Below are 9,873 nucleotides of genomic sequence, written 5' to 3'. Positions count from 1 at the left end.
CCGGCACACGCCGCCTGCACTGACCTTGATACTGAAACAGCAAAACCTCCAGCTGATGCCTCGTGCTCCCCTCTGGTGACCCGCATGGCACCGCTGAGAAATGGGAAAAGCACACCCCCTACTTCACGGGTGAGGAAACGGAGGGAGCTGCCAGGTCCCAGGTGCCCAAGACGGACTGGGGTTGGCCGGGGCACTGCCGTAGCTCCTGGGGCTCCCTCCTGGTGCCCGCCCCCCTTCCCTCCTCTCCAGGGAGGCTGCCTGACCCCCTGGGGACTCGTGTTAGGAGCGCACGCCACCAAAAGCCCCCTCAGTCCTGTATCGCACAGTGAACAGAAGACCACCTGGATTATGGAGCAAACTTTCCCTGGAAAAGTCAGCCAGATGCAGCACTCGGGGCCCTGGACCCCCAGGCAGTGACTGAATGGGGTTCCCGCACGCCCTCCACCCCGAGCCCTGCCCAAGTGGGGGACAGGAGGCTGGGCCAGAGCTGGGCAGGTATTTTATTGGAAGTTCACAGATACAAGAGCTCTGAGCAGGGTCACAGCTTGGAGAAGGTGGTGTCAGGGAGGAGAGAGTCAGTCCCCAGATGCTGGCGGCCACCTGATCCTGGGAAGCTCCCACAAAAGCCCTTCTTGCTGGGTGTCAGGTCTGAGGGGCCCCAGGAGCCTGGGTGGGGGGCACAGCCAGGTAGGGAGGGCAGCCACTGGAAGCCAAGGTGCAGCAGCACAGCAAGAAGCCCACGGGCCCCCCCAGAAACAGGCGGAGGACCAGGAGGCAGAGAGGGTGGGCTGGCACGAAGCTCACTTGTCCCCTTGCTTCGCTGCCGGGTTCACAGCTTCAGGGGGGCTCCGGCTCCGCCTCAACCGCAGGGCATCCAGCTTTCGTCAGCCACGAAAATGAACCCATCTCAGAGCTTCATCTGCAGGCTGGTGGTGCCTGTGGGGGCCTCAGTAGTCGGTGAGCGGGTACCGCAGGAAGATGAAGACGAGGATGATGCAGGAGGCCGCCAGGGCAGAGCTGGTGATGTTGAACAGCCGAGCGGTCTTGGCGTCCTCCACGGCTCCGTTCAGGTCGTTGAGGAGTTTCTTGTCCCGAACCTGAAGCCAGAAGGAGGAGGTGAGACCAGCAGCCAGCGCTGAGGGGTGGACACAGGCAGGGGCCAGGCGGGAGGGCATGAGGTAGAGGGCCCGTGAGAGTGTGGCCCCGAGCCAGTGTCAGTTGCCCATCCCTGACTCCTGACAACCGTGTGGGGCTGCTGCACAACAATGTCCTTGCTGCGTGGAAACGTGCCCTGGACTATGGGGCATCAGGTCGGAAACTCACTTTCAAACAGTTTACAAAATAAAACGTATTTATAGAGCGAGAGAAGAAAAGGTCAATATGGTAAACTGGTAACATTGGGATGTCTGGGTGAAGGGTATATAGGAATTCTTCGTATCTCTTTTTTTTTTTTTTTTTTGCAACTTTTCTATAAAACTATATAAAATAAAAGGGATTGTGAATACTGTATTATATACTTGAAAGTTGCTAGGAGAGTGGATCTTCAGTGTTCTTACCGCCAAAAAAAAAAAAAAGATAATTATGTAAGATGATGAGTATTAACTAACCCCATTGTGGAAATCATTTCGTGGTACACCTTAAGCATATACAATGTTGTAGGTTGATTATATCTCCGTAACGCTGGGAAAATAAGTAAATAAAATAAAAGAGGAAGCCGGTCTCAGAGAGAGTTATGTGATTGGACGGTGGGCAATACACGTGCGTCCTAATCTGATTGGTCCCACCTCATTTAAAATTAACTGGGATTCCCTGAGAATACACACTATGCTTGGACGGGAGGCAGCCCTGGGGTCCCTGCAACGGGATGTTAAAGTGAAGGGAGCGGTTGGAGCCCAGTAAGTCCTGGGGAGATGGTGGACAGCGGTGGACCCATTTCCAAGATCCTCTGGCTGCGAAGAGGTGTCCCTGGGGAGCATGTCCCCTCATCCAGGCTAGGTCTGAGGAGTCCCCTCTCCTCCGTCCCCTCTCCTTCCACAGAGTCCAGAGAAGTGCAGGTCTGAGCATGCTGCAAGCAGAGAGCAAAGCCTGGGAGGAGGAGGAGGAGAAGGAGGAAGAGGAGAGATGAGAGAGGCAGGTAGAGAAAGTCTCTGCATCAGCAGATTGGTGGATAAATGGGTGGATGGATGGAAGTACGGATGGATGTATGGACAAAAGGCAGGGGGCTGGGTCGGGCAGATAGAGGACACTGATGTCTGGCTGCCCGGAGGGTGGGTTACGCAGATGGACGGGAGAATAGATGGGTAGTTAACGCGGTGGGGATGTGGTGGGAGTGTGGCTGGCTGGCTGGATTTCCTGTGGGTGGATGGATGGAGGAGGAGAATGGTGGAAGGAACAGAGGGAGAAGACAGAAGAAAGAAGACAGAGGTGACTGTCTGGCAGTGGATGGAGGGGGTGAGGAAGAGGGAAGGAGGAGATGGAGTGGAGTGGAGCTGGGGGACAAGTTAGAGGGACTGGGGAAGGGGTGGAAGATTGGGTGACTTAAGGCAGATTGTATAGAATGGAGAGGTAGAGGGAGGAAAAGAAGCTGGTCTTGAGGAACTCGGGAAGGGAAGGAGAAAAGAAGAAAGTCTATGCCCTTGTGGAACTTTTATTCTAGTGATTTTGGAGAGAGCCCACATCTTCACCGAGTTTTATCTTCCGTTGTGAGAACATGATGTATCACCCACTTATTTAGGTCTTATTCGACGTCGTCATTAAAATAAAATTTTATAATTCTCTCCAGAAGACAGAGCTATTATATCTTTTGTTAGACTTAGTCTGTTTATTTTGGTTGTCATTATATTGTAAGTGATGTCTAAGATTACCTTGCTAACTGATTTTTGCTGGTGTATAAAAGTTCAACTTCTATAGATTGATTTTGTATCCAGCTAAACTATCATATTAATTACGATAACAGACCGAGTTTTCTATGTAATGAATCATATCTACTGTAAATAACAGTTCTATTTCTTCCTTCAAGTCTTTATCCTTAGACTCTGTAGCACAGTGGTTAAGAGTACAGATGCCTGGATTTGAATCCCAGTTTTGCATAATCTTAGCAAGTATTCTCATCTGTAACAGGAAGATAACAACAGTATCTATGGCATAGGGTTGTTGAAAGGAATTAATGAGTTGGTGGACACAAAGCATTAGCATAGTGTCTGGTCCAAAGCAAGCTCTTATATAATGGAAGCAAAGACTTCAGAACGATGCTGACTAGCAATGATGTAACAGGCAGCCTACTCTCAGTCTTAATTGTAAACCTCACGACTAAGAATGATGTTCACTGTATTATCAGAGGTAGATTGCTGTATTTTAAAAAATCCCCATGAGATAAACATATTTTTCCTCTAATGCATTAACTAGTAAATTATATTCATTGATTTTTTTCCCCCTCATGTTGAAACAAGGCTGATTTATTTAAAAATAAACAATTGGTCATGACTTCCTTGTTGGATATTGGAATGAGGAAAGGAATGATAGAGATGGATGTTGAAAGTGGATGGCTGAGTAACCCGTCCATTCAGTTGTAAAGGAGATCAGGGAAGAGGAGAACTGGACAGGTGATTTGATGATGGGAAGGCAGGTGGATGATGAGAAGGAGGGAGATATGAACGTCCCATGCTGGATGCATGGGACACACAGAGATACGGACATAGGAATGGATGCTGGATGGAAGGGATGGTTGGATGGATACACGGATGCTTGCCAGAAGCGAAGGACTGGTACACAGATGGATACGTGAAACATGCTCAACAGGGAGGACAGGCAAGTAGATCAATATCTGAGAATGGGTGCTGAATGGATGGAACAGGCTAGATGGACACATAAAGGTATGCCAGGTGGGCAGGACAGGTAGACAGATGGATATACGAAATTACATTGCATGATGGGAACAGGTACCTAGGTGGTTATAGGAAGGTATACTGGATGGGCGGGACAGGCTGGTAGATGAATTTATGAATATACGCTGGATAATCTGGACAGGTGGATAGATGGATGCATGAGTATATGTTGGATGGGTAGGAAAGGTGGCTAGATGGGTGTAGAAATAAATGCTGAATTGTTGGGATAGGCAGATAAGATGGATGTGTGAATGTGCGCTGAAGTGGTGGGAAAGGTGCACATATGGACGTATAAAAGTGTGTCAAATGGATGGAATGAGGATAGATGGATATATGAATGTGTGTTGGGTGAATGGGATGGGTAGATAAATGGAAAGGAGGGAGGGTTGTTGGGTAGATTATAGTATAGAACAATGCAGGGTAGGTGAATAGGTTCATTAACTCAATCAAGCAATATTCAGTGCCTGCTCTGTGTAGGTGCTCTTCTAGGTCCCAAGTGTACAGCAGGGAAAAAAAACAAAGTCCCCTGTCCTCATGGAGCTTACATTTAAGGACACATTTAAGGCAGAGGACATGGAAAGTAAACACAATAAATAAGTAAATTATATAGTGTGTTAAATGTGCTAAAAAGAAAACTGAGGAGGACAGGGAGCGGAGAGCATTGTGGGAGGTATGATTCTATCTGGGTGCTCAGGAAAGAACACATGGATTATATGGACATTTGAGTAAAGCCCGGAAGAGTGTGACAGACTCAGTCATATGTTTATCTGCAGGGAAAGCACGTCTCAGAGCATGAAGCTCTGAGGTGGGGATGAACCTGTGTTCTGAGGAATAACCAGAGGCCAGTGTGGGGAGAGCAGAACCCAGAGGGGAAGGGGAGTGAGACTTACGGTCAGAGAGGAAATTGTCAAGAAGCAGATTGCGTGGGACTTTGTGGGTGCTTTTTAGCAGAAAAAACAATGGCAGGCTCTGGCGTGTTTTAACCTGGTAATTCTGGATGCTGTGTAGAGAATAGGTTGAAGGGGCACAGGCTGGACAAAGCAGAGAAGAGGCTAACAGTCCAGGTGAGTGGTCAGGGTGGGTTGCATCAGGGCAGTGGTTGTGAAGGTGGTAAGAACTGACCTTTTTCTGGATCTATTTTGAAGATACAGCTGACAGTATTTACTGGGATCAGATGTGGAGTGTGATAAAAAAAGAAAGGAATTTGAGATGATTTCAAGGCTTTCTGATCTGATCTACTGAAATAACAGAGCTGTAGGAGACGCCAGGAGGAGTAAGTTTGTGCATGGTTCAGTAGTTTGATTTCTGACATGTTTAGCTAGAAATGTCTTCTAGACATAGAGCTGGACATTTTGAGCAGGTAGGTTTTATATGAGTCTAGAGTTCAGGGATGAGGTCTGGGGCAGAGATACAAATTGGAGGAGTGGAGCATAAAGATGCTACTTAGAGCCATGCGGCTGGGTGAGAGCACCAAGGGAGAGAGTGTAGACAGAGGTGAAGAAGACCAGGGACTGAGCCCCAGAGCATCCCAACGTCAAAAGATCTGGGAAGCAAGAAGCATCCAGGAAAGGAGGCCGAGAAGAGCAGTCTAAAAAGCAGAAGGAAGGCAAAGGGAAGGAAAGGATTGTGGGTGGGTGAAATGACGTAAAAGGAGGAGGAATAAACATGGAGGAATGGAATGGATAAATGGATGCAGGGCAGGCGGGTGAAGAGGTGGATGGGTGATGTTGGGTGGAAAAAAAGGAAGAGGAAGGCAGGTGAGTGAACAGACTGATGGTTGGATAGTTGGGTGAGTCGGTCAAAGAAAGGAAAGGAAGAAAAATGGGTGGATGTGCAGATGGATAAATGGATGGACAGTTCTTTTATGAATGTGTATCTTCATGGGATGATAGATTGATAGCGTGTGAAGGAAAGGGAGGGAGGATGGGTCGATGGGTGTAGAGAAGAATTGATACCAGCTCAACACCTGATTACACGAATGGATATAATAAATAATTGGAAGAACGGGGTGGAGGAAAGAAAGGGAGGGATAATATATAAATGGATGAACGGACAACTTAATTTGGAGGTGAATGAAGGGGAAGCAGGAATAAATGAAAGGAAAAGATGGAGAGATGGAAATGTATTGATGGTTGACGGATGATTGGCTGGATGGTGGGTGGGTGGATACATGGTTGTGAGAAGGAGAAAGGAAAGAGAGAAGAAGGGCTGATGAGTAGAAGTTTTAATGAATGATTGATTAGCTATATTGATAGAAGGAGTTGGTAGATAGAAGAATGGAGAATGGTACAAATGAAGGCTGTGTGGTTGGGTGGATGAATGAATAAACCGAGAGATGGATAGAAAGTGCAGGAAAATGGACAGAGAGAGGACGAGATGAGAGGATGAACAGACAGAAGGGTGATGACTACAGGACGAAGAGTGTAACTATTCAAAAAGCGTCCGAGAAAGGAACTTGACGGTGACCTCAAGGCAGTTACTTTGTATCACTGTGCCTGTTTCCTCATCTGTAAAACAAGGATATTAATTGCACCTATTCATAGGTTTTTGTTATCATTAAATAAAATGCTACATCTAATTAAATAATTAGAAGTTTTTAGAAAGGTGCCTAGAATATATTCAATAATTAATTAATTAAGAGCGCAATACTTAATGGTTGTTGTTTTATGGTTATTGTTATTTGCTGGCTTGTTGTTACTCTCGCTATTACTATGAGTGAGTAAGGGGGGAAACAGATGAATCCAGGCAATGAAAAAAGACTAGATGGAGAGCTGGGTGGATGGGTAGATGATCAGAGTCATGGATGAGGTTGGTGGATAAACAGTGGAAGGAAAGGAAGAAAAAAAAGACAGATGATGAAATGAGTAGAAACATGAATTCAGTAAATAAGTGAAAGAGTGAATACAGGGATGGTTGACAGTATAGAAGTGAAATTCCAGAAGGAAAGAAGATGAACAGGTGAATTTTTGGAGACAAAGTGGATGGGTAAGTAGCTGAAAGGGTGGAACCAAGAGTGCATGCATTGGTGGGTGGACAAGGTGAGTGAGGGTCTTTTCCTCATAAACCCGCCCCTCCTACAGCCTCCTTCCTCATCTATAAATGGCACCTCCCTTCTTTCAACTGCTCAGATGAGTATCCTTGGAGTAATCTTTGGATCTTCTCTATTTTCCAGGATACTCTGTTGACTTTTCTTTCAAAATATAGGACCAGTTTTAACTCTCCACTCCCACCCTCTGAACCAAGACTTGACTAAGTCAACCACTTTCGGTTTGGTCTCCCAACTCCCCAACCCCTTGCATCCTTTTAGTCTATTCTTCACTAGTAGCAAGAGCAATCTTTTAACATGTAAGTCACATAGGGACTTCCCTGGAGGTCCAGTGGTTAGGACTCCATGCTTCCACTGCAGGGGGCGTGGGTTCAACCCCTGGTTGGGGAACTAAGATCCCGCAGGCCGCATGGCATGGCCAAAAAAAGAAGAAAAAAAGTAAGTCACATAATATTGACTCTTCGTTTAACATTCATCAAAGATTTCACTTAAAGCAAAACAAAATCCTAACTGTGGCAGAAAAGATGTACGTGGTCTGGCCCCTCCACCACCTCTCTGGACCCATCTCCTTATGCTCACCCCCATTCTAGCCACATTTGTCCCTGAACCTGACTTTGCCTCAGGGCTTCTGCAATATCTGGTCCCTTTTCCTGGAATACACTTTCTCAGAAAGATGCATTTATAGCTACTGCATGAATTAATTCAGGTTTACACTCAAATAGCATCTCAACAAAGAGGCCTTCCTTGCCTCTATATAAAAGAGCACCCCACATCTCCCTCACCATGCTTTATGTATTCTTCAGAGCTGACATCACCATCTGACATGCATAAGTGTGACTTTTATTATTGTCTGACACCCCACCAAAATGTAAGCACCTCATGGGCAGGGGCTGTGTGTTGCTTGTCACTTACTAGGCATTAGACAATTATTTATTGCGTGTGACACAAATGCGTGAAGAGTGGAAGGATGTTGGGAAATTTGAATGAACTGAAGACTAGGTCATTGACTAGAGAGTTTAATGAATAGATATGATGGTTATATACAAGTAAGGGAGGGAAGGAGAGGAAGAGGCAACAGGCATGATAATCAAAGTGAGGGTAGACAATGAATATACAGATGGAGGGGAAACTGATGGATGGATGTGGGTGAGGAAAGACAGGAGGGAAGAAAAGAGGAGATTAAACAAATCCACAAAGTTGTGTGGGTAAACTAGATAGAAAGAGATGGATGGATGGATTCAGTGGATAGGTGTGTGGAAGGGGATAGCTGAAGGAATTGGGTTACAGAGTGTGGATAGAGGAATTAAGAGGAGGCTAGAAGAATGTGCGGGGTGAGCAAATGGGTAGAAGAAAAGAAAAAAGGGAAAAGGAAAGATGAGGATGTGTATGTATGGATGAATGGATGGATGCTTGGATGAACTAATTAGTAATCTACATTGATGGGTAAAAGTGATGGAAGAAAGAATAATGAGTGGATACAAGGAAATGGTATATGGAGTACATGGAGTAGGAGATAGACAGTTGGGTAAATGAGAAAAAGAATGAGAAAGTTGAGAAGAAGAGAGGGGAGATGAATTATTTTCATGAATCACTACATTAATAAATTGATGGATGGGTAATTAAAGTAAGTAAGGGAAGAAAGAAGGAGGGAACAGGAAATAGAAGGTGGGAAGATGGTTAGAGAGATGTACAACGGGAAAAGGATGGATGTTTAAATAAAGTTGGTGGATATGTGTATTGATGGACAGATGACTGGGTAAAATCATACACAGGGCAGGTGAATGGGTAGAAGTAATGGGAGGTAAGAATGGACATGGAGGATGGATGTAGGAAAGAACAATAGAAATAATAGAAGAAATGACTATGGGTATGGTGCTATGCTAACAGCATTACACGGTATTAACTCGGTTAATCCTCTCCACAACACGCTGAGGTAGGCACAACCCCATTTTTACGAAGAGGAAAATAAGGCACGGATAGATGTAATACCAACTTAAGGTCCCAGGACTCAAACCTATGCTGTAAACCAGAGCCACCATGAACACTGGGTGTATGGCTATGTGGTATACACAGACGGCGGAAGAGGTGGGTAGGAAGAAGAGAAGATAGAAGAATGGATGAACAGAGTAGGTGGGTAGTTAGATGGATGAACCATTGGAGAGGAAATAACTGGAAGAAGAGGGGAGAAGGGAAGAAGGAAGGAGATATATATAAAAAGACGAGTGGGAGGGTGGCAAGACGAACGGGTAGGTGGATGTGCTGGGTGTGGGTGAATGACTTGCTGTATTGATGTACAGTATTCTGGGATGAACTGAGAAAGTAAAGGGGATCAGGAGTGAGGGTGGGAGAAAAGTTAAGTGAATAAATGAATGGAAAGATAGGTGAAAGTATGAATAGATTCATGGTGAGGAAATGGGTGTGTTAGCACGTAGGTGGATGGATGAATGAAATCAATGGATATAGTGAGCACAGATGGATAGATGAAAGGATGGGTGGGTGGGTGGATGGAAGGATAAGTGGATGGATGGGTGGATGGATAAGTGGATGGATGGATGGATGGATGGATGTGAAGATGAGTGGATGGGTGGGGGGATGGATGGATGTGAAGATGAGTGGATGGGTGGGTGGATGGATGGATGGAAGGATAAGTGGATGGATGGATGGATGGATGGATGGATGGATGGAAGGATAAGTGGATGGATGGATGAGGATGAGTGGATGGATGGGTGCGTGGTTGGATGGAATGATGATGGATGTATGGGTAGATGCAGGTACATATGTATGAATGGATGGATGGATGATATTCAGAAAGGAGGGAGTGGGCAAGCATGCATATACAGAAACAGACACAGTATCCTTCCCCCTAATCTATTCTTTCTGACTGCCCTGTCGCTGAGAAGTCTCACAGCCTCCTGGGCCCAAAATGAGCGGCTGCCGTGTCCT

General features: G+C 45.9%; 1 non-coding gene across 1 annotated transcript; it reads right to left on the bottom strand.

Annotated features, from left to right (window-relative positions):
- Nucleotides 1-482: 482 nt before the first annotated feature.
- Nucleotides 483-9,509, bottom strand: LOC114484260 (uncharacterized). The gene is made up of 2 exons (XR_008615777.1): nt 1,824-9,509; nt 483-1,097 (listed from the first exon to the last, which is right to left on the bottom strand). It is a non-coding gene; the product is annotated as an uncharacterized protein (transcript).
- Between the last annotated feature and the right edge of the window lie 364 nt (nt 9,510-9,873).

The sequence above is a fragment of the Physeter macrocephalus genome, chromosome 18 (assembly GCF_002837175.3).
Source record: "Physeter macrocephalus isolate SW-GA chromosome 18, ASM283717v5, whole genome shotgun sequence".
Lineage (NCBI taxonomy): Eukaryota > Metazoa > Chordata > Mammalia > Artiodactyla > Physeteridae > Physeter > Physeter macrocephalus.
The sequence above is the reverse complement of the archived record's forward strand: the minus strand, read 5'-3'. Positions and strand labels throughout refer to the sequence as shown.